This window comes from Phodopus roborovskii, unplaced genomic scaffold (genome assembly GCF_943737965.1).
Source record: "Phodopus roborovskii unplaced genomic scaffold, PHOROB, whole genome shotgun sequence".
NCBI lineage: Eukaryota > Metazoa > Chordata > Mammalia > Rodentia > Cricetidae > Phodopus > Phodopus roborovskii.
In genome coordinates, this window is record NW_026126418.1 from 62,606,315 (window position 1) to 62,624,148 (window position 17,834).

The following is a 17,834-nucleotide window of genomic DNA, read 5'->3' on the forward strand; positions in this document are numbered from 1 at the left end:
TGATCATATTAACCCTCTTCCATCCCCAGCAAAATGCTACCTACTCAAATTCATGTTTTCTCTCTATTTCTTCACCTCTCATTTTAATTTATTTTATTATTTATTTCTCAGATGATAACAGTTTTCCCCTCCCTCTATCCTTTCCTTCCAATCCCTACTCCAACCTCCTACTCCCCCCCCCACCCACACATCTACTCTCTTCCTCCTTTCTATTCAGAAAAGGTCATGCCTCCAATATATATCAGCCAATCCTGGCATATCATTGCAGTAAAAAGAAATACCCCCTCTCCAATTAAGCTTTTATGAGATAACCCAGTAGGAGGGAAGGGTCCCAAAAGTTAGTAACATTGTCAGAGATTGCCCCTGCTCCCATGGTTAGAGTCCCACATGCAGAACAAGCAATACAACTGTAACATATCTGCACAGCACATGCAAGCTCTCTGGCTGGTATTTCAATCTCGGTGAGCCTCAATGAGCTTAGGTTCATTGATAATGTGATAATTTATTCTAGGGTCCTTGATCTCTCTGGCTCCTGTAATCCTTCTTCTCATTCTTCCATACTATACCCCATGTTCCACCTAATGTTTGGCCTTTGGCATCCTTATTTTTATCAGTCAGGTGCTGGGTAAAGTCAATCTGATGACAATTGGAATAGGCAATAATCTATGATAATAGCAGAATGTCATTAGGAATTATGCATTGACTTTTAAAAAAAATCTAGTCATTCTTCGTTTTATGTTATGTCTCTGAACCATGCAGCTTCTGGATTCTAGCTGGCAGTGGCCAGACAGTGGACAGGATGGGGTCCTAAAGGCAGGATAGTAATGAGCTCATTAGACCCAAGATAAATGATAAATGAGTGTTCTATTATAGAATAATTTGCACAGATAACAGTAAAGAACTGCTGCAGTGTCTGGACCATTTCTCTGGTAAGATAAGACCACTTGGAAATACTTAGATAGATAGAAATGAGTTAATATTTAAGACAGAGCAACAACTAACTTATCCATGGAGCCTTTGTCTAATAACTGTAGGAAACAGAAGCAAACACCCATACCTAAACACAGAGTCGAACTAGAATCCAGATATAGATGGAGAGGACAATACCAGGTTGCAGAAACACATAGAGACAGCTTACCTGAACAAGGATGAGCTAACCGGCTCCCAGACTGATAGCTGGGGAGCCAGCATGGGATTGACTCAGGCTCCCCGGATTATGGGTCTCAGCCAGAAGGACTGAGCAGTCTAAGGGACCTAAGACAGTGGAACCATGATGTATCTCTGGTGCACAAATGGACCTTGCAGACACAACCCCCATGGAGGGTTAACTGCCTTAACCTAGAGACAGGAGGGAAGTCCTAGTCCCTACTTCAAATGACCTGACAGATCTACATGGCCCTACCTGGATGGCATTGCACTACATGTGGAATTGAGATGGGCAGATGAGAGGGGAGGGTGGTCAGGGTGCGTGTCAGGGGACAGATAGGGTGAAAGGTAGAGAAGGAGGGAGGGAGAGGGAACTGGGATCGACATGTAAAATAATAAATTAAATTAAAAAAATAAATAAATAAAAGACAGAGCTAGCAAATAAGAAATGCTAGTAAAGGGCCCATCGTTTTATAACTAATAAAGTAAACTAATAAAGTATCTCTGTATGTTATTTGGGCCTGATGTAGCTGTGGGACCAAGCTGGTGGGAAAGTGTTCATAACAGGGTTGCAACCCCCCCATTGTAAGTCTTGCCAGGTTAGAAAAGGTGGCTAGGTCAGGATTCATATGTCTTATTTCTACTAGTCTAGTTCGGGTAACCCTCAGAGAGTTTCCATTGTACTATTTTTTTTTTTTTAAGGCAGGAACAAATGCTTCCTCTTGCATCCAGGCTGAGCAAGGCATCCCACTATAGGTGCTAGGTTCCTAATAGTCAGCTCATAAACAAGGCCTCATCTCACTGTCTAGTATCCCTTAAACAGACAAAGGTACACAATTATTGTCCACATAAAGAGGGTCTAATTAGGTCATATTCATGCTGCACGGCTTTCAGTCTAGAGTCCCTGAGCTAAAATGATGTCAGGTCAGCTGTCTCTGTGGGTTTAACCACCATGATATTGGCCCCCTTGCTCATATACTCTCTCTTCCCTCTCTTCAACTTGACTCCAGGTTTTCATCTGGTGCTTGGTTATAGATCCCTACATCTGCTTCTGTTAGTTATTGAATGAAGGTTCTCCAATGACAGGTATGCTAGTCATCAATTTGAATATGGGGGAAGCTCACTTCAGGTACCCTTTCCACTATTGCTATGAATATTAGGGTCATCTTTGTGGATTCCTGGAAATTTCCATAGCACAAGATTTCTGCCTAACCCCATCCATTATGGCTCCTTCTATCAAGATAACTATTTCATTGATGTCCTCCTCTGGGGGTACCCCAATTGGAACATCCCATTCCTTTGTGTTCCTACACCCCAAACATTCACCTCTATCCTCCATCCCTAGTTTACCAGGAGATCTAAACTGTTTCTCCTTCCCAAGGTTGTACTTTGCTCCTTCTTAGGCTCCTGCTTGTTACCTAGCTTCTTTGTAACTGTAGAACTTAATCTAGTTATCCTGGCCTATACATCTAATATCTATGTATGAGTGGGTACATACTGTGTTTACATTTCTGGGTGAGGATTACCTCATTCAGGGTGACTTTTTCTAGTTCCATCCATTTGCTTGAAAATTTCTGCAAACTTCTTGATGCCATGTATTTATTTATTTATTTATTTATTTATTTATTTATTTTTATAGCAGAGTAATACTTCATTGTGTAAATGCATCACATTTTATTATTTTATTCATTCATTCTTAGATTAAGGGGTATCTTGATTGTTACTGGTTCTGGCAATTAGGAATAATTCTGCAATGAACATAGTTGAGTAAATACCCAGAGAACAGATAAGCAATTTAAATAGACTTATATCATCTGTGGAAATAGAAGTCTTCCCTCCCCCCAACAAAAGCAAAACAAAACAAAACAGGGCCAGATAGTTTCAGCACAGAAGTCTAATAAAATTTCAAAGATGAGGTCATACCAACACTTCTCAAATTGCCAAACTCTTTTTATGAGGCTAAAGTTAACCTGATACCTAAACCAAACAAAGGCTCAACAGAGAAAGAGAACTACAGAGCAATATCCCTCATACATATTGATTAAACATACATAAAATACTGGCAAACATCAAAACATTATCAAACATGTTCAAAGAGGCTTCATCCCAGAGATGCAGGGATAGTTCAACATATGAAAACATGCCATTGTAATCCAACATATAAACAAACTGAAAGAAAAAAAATATAATGATCACCTCATTAGATGCTGAAAAATCATTCTACAAAATCCAAGACCACTTCCTAAAAATGGTCTTAGAGAGATTAGGGTTAGAAGGAACACACCTAAACCTACTAAAGACAATTTGCAGCAAGGTAGCAGCCAATATCAAACTAAATGGAAACTCAAAGTGATTCCCCGTTTAATACAGTATCAAATTATAGCCGAGGCAATCAGGCAACAAAAGGAGATCAAGGGAATACCAATTTAAAGGAAAATGTCAAACATTTACTATTTGCAGATAATATAATAGTTAATATAAGTGATTCTAAAAATTCTACCAGGGAACTCCTACAACTGATAAACACCTTCACTAATGTTGAGTGATAAAATGGGCCAAGAAATAAATCAGGGAAACATCCTTTACAATAGTCACAAATAATATAAAAAATCTTGGGGGGGTAACTCTAAGCAAATAAATTAATGAATTGTATGACAAAAACAAAGAAGATATTAGAAATTGGAAAGATCTCTTTACATATTCTTGGGTTGGTGAACATGTAAGCACCACCCACCCCAGATCTGGATATTAGCAATAAAGCAGTGGTGAACATAGTTTATAAAGTATCCTTTAGTTATGTTTAATTGTCCTTTGGATGTATGCCAGGAGTGGTAGAGTTGGGTCTTCAGGTAGGTTGACTTCCAAATTTCTGAGATATTGACTTAATGATTTTCAAAGCGTCTGTGAAAGTTGGCACTCCTAGCAGCAATGGAGGAATGGTCCTTTTGCTCCACATTCTCGCTGCATGACCTGTCACTTGTATTTTTTATCTTAGCCATCTGAAGAGGTAAAATATGGAATATCAGAGTCATTTTGATTTTTAGTACCTTGATGGCTAAGCATGTTGAACATTTCCTTAAATAATTTTATGCCATTTGGGATTCCTTTGTTGAGACTTTGTAGCTCTTCGTTCCATTTTATATTTGCATTATTTGGTTTTTTGATGTCTAGTTTTTTGAGTTCTTTATACATATTGGATATTAGCCCTCTATCAGATGTGGGGTGAGTAACACTATTATCCCATCCTCTAGGTTGCTATTTTATCCTTTTGACAATTTCTTATGCCTTACAGAAGCATGTCATCCCATTTTATTACTTCTTGATCTTAGTGTCTGTGATATTGGTGTTCTGTCCAGGAAATTGCCACTTGTTCCAATGCTTTCAAAGGTATTACCCACTTTCTATTCTATCAGGTAGAATATATCATCTGTAAATGGCAAAACTTTGACATATTCCTTTGTAATTTGTGTTCACTTGATATACTTTAGTTGTCCTATTGCTCCAGCTTAAATTTCTAGTACTAAATTGAACATATATGGATAGAGTGCACAGCCTTGACTTGTCCTTAATTTTAATGGAATTGATTTCAGCTTTTTTCTATTAAATTTAATGTTGTCAAATGGCATGCTGTAATTGCGTGTATTATATTTGGGTATTTAACTGTATTCTTGATCTCTCTAAAACTTCTGTCATGAAAGGGTGTTGGATTTTATGAAAGGCTTTTCTGCATTTAATGAGATGATTTATGTGGCTTCTTTCTTTGGTTTTGTATATATTGTGAGTTACATAGACACATATTGATACCTGCATCATCCTTGCATCTCTAGAATGAAACCTAATTGATCATGGTCCATATTCTTTGTGATGTGTTCTTGCATTTTATTTGCCAATATTTTATTGCACATTTTTGCATCAATATTCATGAGGACACTAGTCTGTAATTCTCTTTCTTTGTTGAGTTATTTGTGTGGTTTAGATCTCATGGTAACTGTGATCTCATAAAATTAATTGGGCAAAGTTCTCTGTGTGTCTCTTTACATAATAATATGAAGAGTATGGTATTAGTTTCCCTTTGAAAGTGTTGAAAATTTTTCGTGTACAACTATCTGGCTCTGGGTACCTTTTTCTTTTTGAATTTCTATTGTTGTTTGTCTTCTTGTCATAGTTGTTGTTTGGAGGAGAGATCTTTAAGGATTGCTTATATTTCCTTGTGGCTTACACTTCTATTTATATTGATTATCACATCTTCATTTAAATTTTTAAATAGTATCAATTAAGAAAATTATTCATTTCTTTTAGTTTTTCCCATTTTTGTGAGGTATAGGTTTTTGAAGTATGACCTAATGTTTCTTTGTATTTTCTTGGTGTCTGTTTCTATAATCCCCATTTTTTTCATACTGATTTTGTTAATTCAGATATTCTTTCTCTGTCTTTTAGTTAGTTTTGATGGGGTTTTGTACATCATGTTGATGTTTTCAAAGAAACAAATCTTCATTTCATTGATTCTTTATATTGATCTCTGTTTCTATTGCATCAGTTTCAGCACTCAGTTTGATTATTTCCTGCCATCTACTCCTCTTAGAAGTGTTCCTTTTTCTTATTCTGAAATTTTCAAGTGTGCTGTGAAGATGATAATAAAAGATCTCTCCAATGTCTTTATGTATGCTCTTAATTGTATAAAATTTCCTCTTTAAATCACTTTCATTGTGTCCCAAAAGTTTGGGTATACTGTTCATTCATTTTAATTAATTTCTAGGAAGTCTCTAATTTCTTTGTTTTGCCCTTGACACATATTCATCCAATAGAAAATTATTTAGTTTCCATGAATTTATAGGTTTTCTGACACTCCCATCATGGTTGCAAACCAGCTTTGTTTCATTATGTTTCAATAAGATACAGAGAGATATTTCAAAATCTTCTCTGTCTGATGAGATTTATTTTGTGAGGGAGTATGGTCAATTTTGTAGACAGTTTTCTATGATGCTGAGAACGTATATTCCTTTGTGTTTGGATTATATGTTCTGTAGATATCTGTTCAGTTCATTTGAATCATAATGTCTATTAACTCTATTCTATATTTAATTTTTGTCTGTATTACTTGTCCATTGATGATAATGGGGGGTGTTTCCCACAGTCAATATGTCAGATTCCATGTGATTTAAATCTTAGTAATCTTTCATTACAAATGTAGTTGTCCCTACATTTGGGGCATAGATTTTATGAACTGCAATGTCATCTTGATAGATATTTTTCCTGAAAGTATGATGTTTCCTTCTCCATCTCCACTGATTAATTTTGGTGCAAAGTCTACTTCGTTAGAATATACCTGCTTATGTCTTAAGTCCATTTTCTTTTAAATCTCTTTTCAATCCTTTATGACGAGTTAATGTCTACCTTTGATAATGAGGTATGTTTCTTGAATTCAGGAGAATGCTGGATACTGTTTTTAGTTTGCTTTTTAATCCTTGTTATTAAGGAGTCAATTCCATTGATTCATTTTGAGAGATATTAATGACTAATGGTTATTAAATCCTATTATTTTGTTATTTTTAATGGTAGTGGTTGTGTTTGTGTGTGTGTGTGGAGGGGAGATGTGTGTGTATGAGAGAGAGAAAGACAAAGTGAGAGAGAGAGAGAGAGAGAGAGAGAGAGAGAGAATGTACATTCTTTGAATTTTGTTGATGTGAGATTATTTATTTAGTTCCAGTGTTTTTCTGTAGGGTTTGATTTGTGGTTAGATGATGCTTAAATTTGACTTTGTTGTAAAATAACTTGTGTTCTCCATTCATGGTAATTGAAAGTTTTTCTAGATATAGGAGTGTGTGCTGGCATCAATGGTATCTTTGCATTTCTAGAGCCCCAACTGAGAAGTAGAATATAATTCTAATATCTCTGCCTTAGTGTTATTTGCCCTTTTTTTCCTTTTCAGCCTTTGGCATTACTTTTGTGTTTATTGTTATGGTTATTATATGGTGTGGGGACTTCTCTTGTGGTCCAATCTATTTGGTGTATTGTAAGTTTTTTGTACCTTATAGGTATGGTCTTCTTTTGGCCAGGGAATTTGTCTTCTATGATTTTATTGAATATAAGTTTTGTGTCCTTGATCTGGAATTATTATCCTTTTTTTCATTCTTATTATTCTCATTTTTTGAGAGTTTTCAATATTTCCTAGATTCATGTTAGGAAAATTTTAGATTTAACATTTTTGACTGATAAATCTATTTCTTCTGTCATATCTTTAATGTTTGAGGTTTTTTCTCTCTCATTTCTTGCATTCTTTTGGTGATACTTGCTTTTGTAGTTCCTGTTCACTTACCCAGATTTTTCATTTTCAGAATTGCCTCAATTTGTATTTTCTTTATTGTTTCTTTTTTTCTTTTTATGCCTTGCACATTTTCAATCATCTGCTTCTTTGTTTTGCTTCTTTCTTACTAGCATTCCTTAATGGATTTATTGATATCCTCCAATATTTTTGGTTATTTTTTTCCTCAATCTCTTTAAGAGAGTTTTTCTTTTATTTTGTGATAGTATTTTTAATTTAAATTTGAAACAAGCTCGTTCTACATGTCAATCCTAGTTCCCTTACCCTCCCCTTCTTACCTGTCTGGTCCAAACCTGAGTTCCATCCCCTCTCTTCTCCCCAGGGAGGCCTTCCATAGGGGATCTTCAAAGGTTTTCATAATATTTGGAGCAGGGCCTAGTCCCTCCCTCATGTGTCTAGGCTGAGACAGTATTCCTCTATGAGGAATGAGGTTTTTATTTCCTCTTTTAGGACCTCTATTATCTTTACAAATTTGGTTTTAAGATAATTTCCTTGTGCTTATGATACATTGGAATGTTCAGTTCATGTGTCATAGAATCACTGAGGTTTCTAGATGTTATATTGCCTTTCCTGCTGTTTGTATTCTTACATTGATGGTCTTTTAAAATATGTTTTAAAATATGTTTTGTTCCTTAGTTTCTGTTTCATCTGTTTTCTGGTCCAACAGGGTGAATCTGCTGTGGATTTTGTGAATGTGCAAGCCCTGTGCCATTTGGTTGCTTCTATGATGCAAAGTAGTCTGTGTGCCTCTGGAGTTCTGTGCACCTACCTTGTCTCTGGGATACCCAGTTCAGCATTGGCTACAGTACAGCAAAAGCTTTCTTCTGTAGTTGTAGGCTGGGACATGGAACTCAGGGCAGGAGTGCAGAAGTTGACTGTTGTGCATTCTTTCAGGAGTGTTAGCTGTCTGTGGAAAGTGTCTTACCTTGGGTCCCTCAATATAGCTTGGCATTCCGGAAAAGAAAAAATAAATAAATAAATAAATAAATAAATAAATAAATAAACAAAGAAGTCTTCTACCTAAAATTTGGGCAAGAATATGGAGTGCAGAGGAGGAGTGTAGTCTGTGGTTATTGGCTGGGCTTATGGGACTGTTATTTGGTGACTGGTAATGTGCTACCAGAGGTCCCCAGGACCAGCCTGAACTTTGTTAAAGCAGCTACAACTGTGGACCTGAATATGGAGTCACTCTCTCTTTTCCAATCTCTCAAACATAGTTAAACAAAAATAAAAAGGGAAAACAACAACAACAACAAAATTATTTAAAAACACAAGTCAATACTAAAAATACCATTAATAAAAATCAACAAATAATATGCATGCACACACACAAACACACAAACCCACAAACACACACACCAAAAAACTAAAACCCCCAAAAGAAAACAAACTCCACTGGAGTAACCTAATTTTCCTTTCCCTAGAAATTATAATTGCAAATAGTTCCTTAGTTAGGTATGGGAGGTTTATGTACTTCCTGTTATCAGTGCTGTGAGAGCTTGTACAGGGTGTCCTGGTCTCAGTAAGATCAAATGAGTATCGGTTCCATTATTTCTTAAAGATGCATTTTGTTTGTCATTATCAACCTCCTTTGGCTCTTAGAATTTTCTTTCTATTATTCCATATAGATCCTGAACCTTGAATAGGCAGAGCTTTAATGGCCATTTCATTTAGGTTTGAGTGTATCAAAGTGTCTTACTCTGTTTACATTGACCAATTGTGGGTCTCTTTGTTAGTTAGTTATCATTTACTTAAAGAAGCATTGTTGTGGAATATTTGTTTAACTCTGTAAAGATGTATTTAAATATTGAAAGATGTGATGCTGTTTTATGCTGGCCCAAGACAAATGATTGGTCTAACAAGGAGTTAATTAGCTAATATTGTGATAGGAGTTATAGGTCAAACTTCCAGGCAGGGAGAATAAGGAGGAGGACAAAACTAGGCTTGGTAGAACGAAGAAAAAGAGATAATTGGGAGATGCAATCAGATGCAGAGGAAGCAAGAAAATAGGACATTCAGAACGAAAGAGGTAAAAAGCATCAAGGCAAAATGTACATCAATAGAAACAATTTAATTTCAGTTAAAAGAGCTAGTTGGACAAGACCAAGCTAAAGCTAAGCATTCAAAATTAATTAATATCTGTTTCTTTATTTGTGATCTGTTTGTCACCCCAAAGAAAATTCCAAGTAAAGAGTATCTGGTACAGATTGAACAAGGCACTGATCATTGGTATGCCTGTTTATTATTACAGAATATTTTATTGCAGAATAGGTTTTCCTCTTGATTCCATGGCATATTTACTTTCAGATTCTTGGACATTTTAGAACTGTCAGGAATGAGTTCCATTTTCTGCGGTGGGCCTTAAAATCATGTTGAGTTTGTCTGTTTGTTTCTGCAATATATCTGTCATATATATAATTTGCAATCAGGAATATTTATTCCTCCACATGTTATTTTCCTGTCAGAGTTGTTATAACTATACTGGGAATTTTGTGGTATGTAAGAAATTTAAGGTTGATTTTTCAATTCTGTGGTAGAATTTTGACAGGAGTTGTATTGAATCAGGAGATTGTTTATGTTTGGCTTACAATATGAACAATACTAATCCTACCAATTATAATCATGGTCTTTTATCATTTAATGTCTTCTGCAGTTTCTTTCTTTCATTGTATAGGACTTTCATTTCCTTCGATTAATTCCAAGATATTTTGAGGGTATTGTATATAGATATTTTCACCTATTTTCTTTCACCATATATTTATTTGTCATTGATACATAAGAAGGATGTCTGATACACAAGATTAAGTATGTTAATTTTGTATGGAATTACTTTACTGAACTTGTCTATTAGCTGTAGCAATTTTAGGAAGAAATATCATAATCTTTTAAGTACATAAAAAATTCATCTGCAAATCAGGATATTTGAATTCTTCCTTTCCTTTAGGTATCATAAAAGTTTTAAAAACTTCAAGCACTGTATTGAACAGGGGTAAAAATGGCTAACATTTTGGTCTTGGCTAATGCTTTTAATTAAACTGACACATTTAGTATTTTTTTTTTCACTCTGGATTTCTGTCTTTTGCCTTCATTAACTAGAGATCTGGTCAATATATCTTGAGTTTTCAAGGATATTTTGTATAACAGTGTTAGATAATTTTGAAAAATGTTCTTTTTATTTGTTTCTGTAACTAGTGAGATGGCAATATGATTTCCACCCATAAATCTGTACAGTGGAGAACAGTTACTAATTTAAATATCACGTGCAACCAGTGCAGCTCTAGAATGAAGTTGATTAGATGGCAGTGGATACAGACTTTTATAAATCTATTCTTGAGTTTCACTTGCTAATATTGCACATAGAATTATACTCAATTTGTTTTGTTTTTTTAAGACAGAGCTTCTCTGTGTAGTTTTGTAGCATATCCTAGAACGTCTTCTTTAGATCAGACTGGTCTGAAACACAAAGGATCCACCTGACTCTGCCCTGCAAGTGCTAGGATTAAAGGCATGTGCCTCCATTACCCAGCTAGAATTTAATTTTCTATCCATGTTCCTGGGAGAATTTGATATAATTGTTTTTGTGTCTTTATTTATTGATTTATTTTATAATTGAGGATTTTTTCTTGTTAATTTCTTGTATTTGAAGTATTCTTTGAAGGCTCAATTGGCCTAATATTCTTCAAAAAAAATTAGTTACTTTTTAAGATTAAATTCCTAGAGCATATACAGTAATTGAATTTTTATTGCTTCCCAGCTTGTATTTTTTATTGTTGGTATTATTTATTTTTAAATTATATTTATTTAAATTAAAAACAATGTTATTTTACATACCATTCTCTGTTCTTTCTCCCTCTCATCCTCACATAGCCTTCACCACCACCCCCCCAATGCAACCCCATTCACTCCTCAAAATGGGTAAGGCCTCCCATGGAGATCATCAAAGTCTCTCACATCACTGGTAGCAGAAATTAGGCCCGCCCCATATATCAAGGCTAAAAATAATCTTTCCATAGGAAATGTGCCCAAAGCTAATTCATGTATTAGGATACATTTTGGTTCCGTTTCTATAGGTCTCATACACTGCCCGGGCTCCCCAACTGACACCCTGAATCAGGGGGGCCTGGTTCAGTCTTATACTAGGGCAAAAGCTATCAGACTGGGGTCCATGAGCTGCCATCTCCTCTGGACTCTTACACTATTTCAGCCTCCCCTACCACAATGATTCCTGGTCCTTGATGGGAGAGATTTGCTGGAGAGACCCTATTTAGGTCTGAATGTTTCAAGGTGTATTTCCCTTCATAGTGTCTAAAGTAGGTCTCTATATTTGTTCCTTCTATTGTAAGAAGAAACTTTTCTGATGATGTTTGAGCATGACACTGATCTATAATTTTAGCAAAATATCAGTAGGAGTCATTTTATCACTACGGGCTTATTCCTTACTTCTTTCATTTCATTTATTCTTTCTCCTTTCTATCCTCTCTCTCTCTCTCTCTCTCTCTCTCTCTCTCTCTCTCTCTCTCTCTCTCTCTCTCTCTCTCTCACAGTTTCTCCCCCATCTCTCTCCACTATTGCTTGATTTTGTTTAAGCCTACTGGGCTATCTAGTTCTCTGCTTACAATCTTTGATTCTTAGTTATCCAATAAGTGTCTGATATGGGTTCCATCCCTCAAGTGAGCTTATGTCAGATTAGTTTTTATTTAGTTACTCCCACAAGTTCTGTTCTGTCATTGTCCTGGCCTACCTTGCAGATAGTACACCATTGTACATAAAGGAATTGTGGCTGGCTCGTGTTTACATTTTTCTTTTGATAGTGTGTAGAATATTCCTTTAATTAAGATAATGGTCCATAGGGTAAATGCTCTCAGGGGTCTGAGGCGTCTATGGATTGAAGTGAGATATTTACTTTGTCTCCTTGTGTGGCATTGACCATGCACATTGGGGGCTGGAGCGATGGGTGGAATTGATCTGTGGAAGGAGGTTTGAGGAAGAGCTGGGGGTGGCAGGGGGGTAGAAAAGCTCTCTTGCTGGCGGGACTCAGACAGGAGAGCATCTGGTAGAACTTGCTGGTGTTCATCTGTCTAGGTTGTAAGTTATTTCTCCCTGAATAAACATATATTTGGCTTATGTGTTTATCCTGATCCTTAATTAAAACAATGAAAAAACCCTACTCCGTACATATGGCACCCACATAGCTAATAAGAACTTCCACTTAAAATTTAAGAAAAGCTTAAAAAAGGGTTTTACAAACAAAAGAACAGAAACAAGCAAGGCTTCTTACTAACAGCATTAGTTTCTCGTTTGGACTCTGACTTGCCAGAGACAAGCAGATTGTGCAGCTCTTTAAGGGAAATTTCCTGACTCAGCATAAGTGGCAAAAAACAGCACGGCTTTTGAAAAGCACTGCTAGCAATTTATTGGTGTGTATAAGAGCTGGCAATGGCAGTGACCACGTCTGCAAGCCGGCAACCTGCTGCTTGTTGCCCATAGACCAAAGCAGTGACCACAGCTCTCATTGCTGGCGGTAAAATAGCTGCCGCCATCTTTGGTAAACCACGGCAGGAACAACTATGACTTTCATTTCAGCAATGTTGTTGTTTACCAGATAGAAGACTCGTGGCCAGAAAAAGATAAAGATTTACAGTAAAGACAAATTCACATTAAGAAAACCTCTAAAGGTTTACAATATGTTCTAAAATATATTGTGAGGCTCCTTTAAGGGAAATTTCCTGACTCAGCATAAGCGGCAAAAAACCACACAGCTTTAATAAAGCACTGCTAGCAATGTATTGGTGTGTATCAGAGCTGGCTTGGGAGAGAAAATAAAATGGTTTTAAAAAGACAGCAAGGAGCTGGGTGTTGGTGGCACACGCCTTTAATCCTAGCACTTGAGAGACAGAGGCAAGCAGATCTCTTGTGATTTCAAAGTAAACCTGGTATTTAAGAGTAAATTCCAAGACAGATAAGAGTTACAAGGAGAAACCCTGTATCAAAAAATAGAAAAGAAACAGAATAATAAAAAAGCCACAGATGGAGAGAATTTGGATACTGTACGGTATTGTCTTTATATCGTTTGACTGCTGAGGAAACAACTGTTAAAGGAGATACTGCTGGATTAATTCAGTTTATATATTTTAAAACTGCTTTGACTCAAAAATTTAAGTCTAAGGCAAAGTTACTGGGGAAAAGGATTTCTATTTTTGTTTCCACAGAAAATGAAAAGCTGTGGATTCCTTCCAGACTAATGTGGTTTGAGCAAGCCAGACCCCTTGAAACAGAGTTCCTGGTGATCCAACATTCAAAACAGCTTGAACAAGGCAGCCTTGCAGACTACAGCCAGGATTTCTGTATCTTCTTAGGATCCCCATAAAAGCACCCCCTATCAGCAGGAAGTAGTTTGGACAGAATGACGCCCAAGTTCCCAAATATTGTTTATAAATGTTTGTTTTCATTTAAATGGGGTTGGTTATAAATGGTTAATGACTAAAACCAATCTATTTTTAAAGGTAAATAGGGGATTATGGTATAGATATGAATACTTTGTTTTGGAATGGATTTTCATTTGTTGATTCAATTTAAGGTCAATTTTGTGATGTGTATATTTCTCCTTTCGTTTAGGTATTGTCTTTTTATAGCTCATTTAGAAATGTAGTGTATAACTTAGTACAGATTTTAGATAGTTATCTATGATAGTCAAAACTTATAGTTAAGTTAGGTTTTTCAAGATACACAGAGATTTATTTGAGATGGATAGGAATTTTTCAAACCTTTCAAAGACCTACATGATATGGCATTTAAAATGGTTTATAGTTTTTCTTGTCAGTGAGACATAACTGCTCCTGGCAATGCCACCTGCATCAGAAAGGAAGATGGATCTTGAAGAAACGTGTTATGGAGTTTGCTTTCAATATGGCAAGATTAGCCATTTGGACAAGATACTGCTCTTGTCTGGACTGTTTGACTTTATGCTGTATAAACTGGACATGCAGGACTCACAGAAAAGTGACTGTTGATTCAAGATGGACATTGCTACAGAATTCCTGCTTCATGGAAGTGTCTGCCTGACAGTCTGAAGGACACAGAGAATAATGAACGACAAATTGTCAATACAAGAAGACAGTTGAAAGTTTGTTACTTCGCTGAAGACTCTGCCAGAGACGCTATGGCCTATGGGCTGAAGATGGAAGATTACAGAAGAACTTCAGGTGACTGACAAAGCAAAATGTCTCTGTCATTTCTAGAGTTTATATATTATACTCCTGTGGTCTTTGAGGGAGTTGAAGACAAATAGTTATGGTTATAGTTTTCCTTAATTAGGCTTAAAGATAAGTTACCTATAGGACTTTAGACACACAAAGATAGAATAGATGATGGAATATTTTCTTCAAATCTTACTAAATGTTAATGGACTAAATATTGTTAACTGTAATTCTTCTTTGATAACTGTTGTGTTATATATTTTGCTATGTTGAGGTTAAAACCCTTCTTTTTATTTTAGACAGAAAAGAGAAGATGATGGGACATGTCATTCTGTAACTATGTTTCTTATACTGGTTAATGAATAAAGCACTGTTGGCCAATAGGAAAGGAAGATAGGAGGGAGTAGGAGATGAGGAGGAAAGAGGAAATAGAAGGGGGTCAAGATGGAGAGTTTGGAAAGAACAGGACGTCAGCTGGCTCTCTGGTAAGAGCACATGGAAATACTAGATTAGCAGAAATGGGTTAATACGTAAGATAGAGCTAGCTGATAAGAAACAAGTACCTGGCCAAGAGCATTATATCAAATACAGAGACTCTGTGCGTTATTTGGGGCTGGTGCGGTGGCAGGACAGGACTAGGCAGAGGATGGAAAAACCTTACTCCTTACAATGGATTGTAGCTTGGTTATATGCACATGCAAGTGAATACATAAACTATTTATTGTTATTGTCTAAAAGAATCAGTCAGTATGATTTTCTCTATTTTCATCCACTTTTCCTACGGATTTCATGGTTTCAGGAACACTCCCTTGCCAAATATACGACAATTTATCTATTCTCTTTATGCACATGTAAGTTATTTATAATTTCTGACTATTACGTGCAACTGTGAACAACTGTGGTGACATTTGGTTTATGTTTAAAAAATTAAGTTTGCCTGAAGATAAGAGTACAGAGTTAACTACTAGTTAAACATAGAGACCAGGCAGTGGTGGCATACACCTTTAATTCCAATTCTGGAGGCACTGGCAAGTAGTTTTCTGTGTGTTCAAGGCCATGATGGGCTACACAATATTGATCCAGTCAAAAAGAGAAACGGAGCAATCAGTGATGGCTCACAACTTTATTTCAGGTACTTGGGAGACACACTTCATTAATCCCAGCACTAATGATATGGAGTGATATGGCTGGTTATAGAGACTATATGGTTATGGAGAATATAATAGAGACAGGAAATCATTGCATTCAGTCTAAGGATTCTTAGAGTCGGAATTGCTCCTTTTTTGGATGACTTAGTATTGGTAGAAGTAGTACTTGGCTGGTCTAGTTCGCTGATCTTTCAACATTAACCCCTATATCTGACTCAAGGTTTTTATTGTTACAAAAATAATTAGAATTCACACTATATTTGGTGTTCAACTTTAGACCACAAATTCACAAAAACCTGCTGTGTGTGCCTTTGCAACCACTGGAATAGGCTGAAGGTAAGCACAGCTCGAGTCCCCACACCACTGGTTATGTTTTCATTGTGGGTTGTCAGCTTTCATTGTACACCCTTTTGGGGCTAACAGACTCATGCTTCCACTCTTCAATGCAGCAGTAGTCAGCCTCACATCTTCATTGCCATCATCAACAAATTTGGTAAGAAAACGAGGAATTATTAAGGGAGAATCAGATAAAAGAGAGTTTTCTCATGTTAAAAAAATGGAAAGAGTTCTCTGCATGATTAAAGAATGATTTTAAATTAGAACAATTATATGAATTAAATGAAGGGATAATCAGCTTAACTGGGATATACATAATATACATTATCATCTCCATAATTGTTGGTTTAATCTCTTAAAAAGTTGGTTTATATAAGTTCTGAGATACCTAAAGTCACCTAAAAAGAGATTATGAGCAAATTGCTCCTAAAAACAATACTTTTTTGTAAGCATAATCCAAACAGAACACCCTTCTCTTCTGGATTATGCAGAAAGTGTGGCAAAGGTACACATTGGACAAATGAATGTAGATCAACAAAGGACAGTCAAGGTAATATTTTGCCATTGGGAAACTCCTTGTGGAGTCTCTCCAAGGCCCCTCATGTCAAATTTAGTTCAGTAATTTCCTCTTATTGTGGAGGAAATTCCTTCCCAGAGCAATTAAAAGACCTAATGCCTATTGTAAAATACCACATTACTTTTATAAAAGAGAGAACAACAAAAACAAATATATATGAGAAACTGAAAGTCAGATATTTTGGCAAACTTATTTAAATTAATAAAGATCAAAGTTAAAAATACAAAAATGACATTGTCATTGAAGGTTTCATAGACACAGGTGTATATATAATAATACTAATTAGAAGTTTAACATCTAAATTGAACTTTTCAGGAGGTAAATATTTACCTTGTAGAGATTGGAACTTTATCTCAGGTAAAATAGTGTGTGAGATGGGTGAATGTGTAGGGTCAAAAGGAGAAAGTGTAAAATTAAAGGCTTATGTAGCTAACATAACAATGAATTTAAGGGGATGTAATTTGTTACAGCAATAGAATATTCAGATTAATATTCCACCCATCTCAAAAACAAACCATAAATTTATGTATGTTTCTAAGAAAATTATTAGAAGGTATTACAAGAACAATCATTGACACTTCAGGTTCTACAAGAACAGTTCAAAACAGCTGCTATTCTTCCAAAGTTACCAACTACACTATCTTTAAAGTAGTTTATGGATAAACCTGTATGGACTGCACCATGGCCTTTAACAACAGAGAACATGTAGGCTTTAGAAGAGCTGATACAGTAGCAACTAAATGCTTAGCATATAGAAAAATCAATAAGCCCCTTTAATTCTCCTGTACTTGTTATTCAAAAGAAAACTGAAAAATGGAGAATGGTAACAGATATAAGAGTTGAAGAGATGATTCAATAAATGGGCTCTCTTTAGCCTCCTCTATTACCTAATGTGTGGCCTTTTATAATTATTAATTTAAAAGATTTTTTTTCACTATACCTTTACAAGAATTAGCCAGAGAAAAATTTGATTTCTTTGTGCCTACTTATAATAACTCTCGGCCTGCTAGGAGATATCAATGAAAATTTTCCCAAGTGGAATGTCCAATAGCCCTACCCTGTATTAATATTTTTTATAATATCCATTGCAAATGATACATAAGCAATTT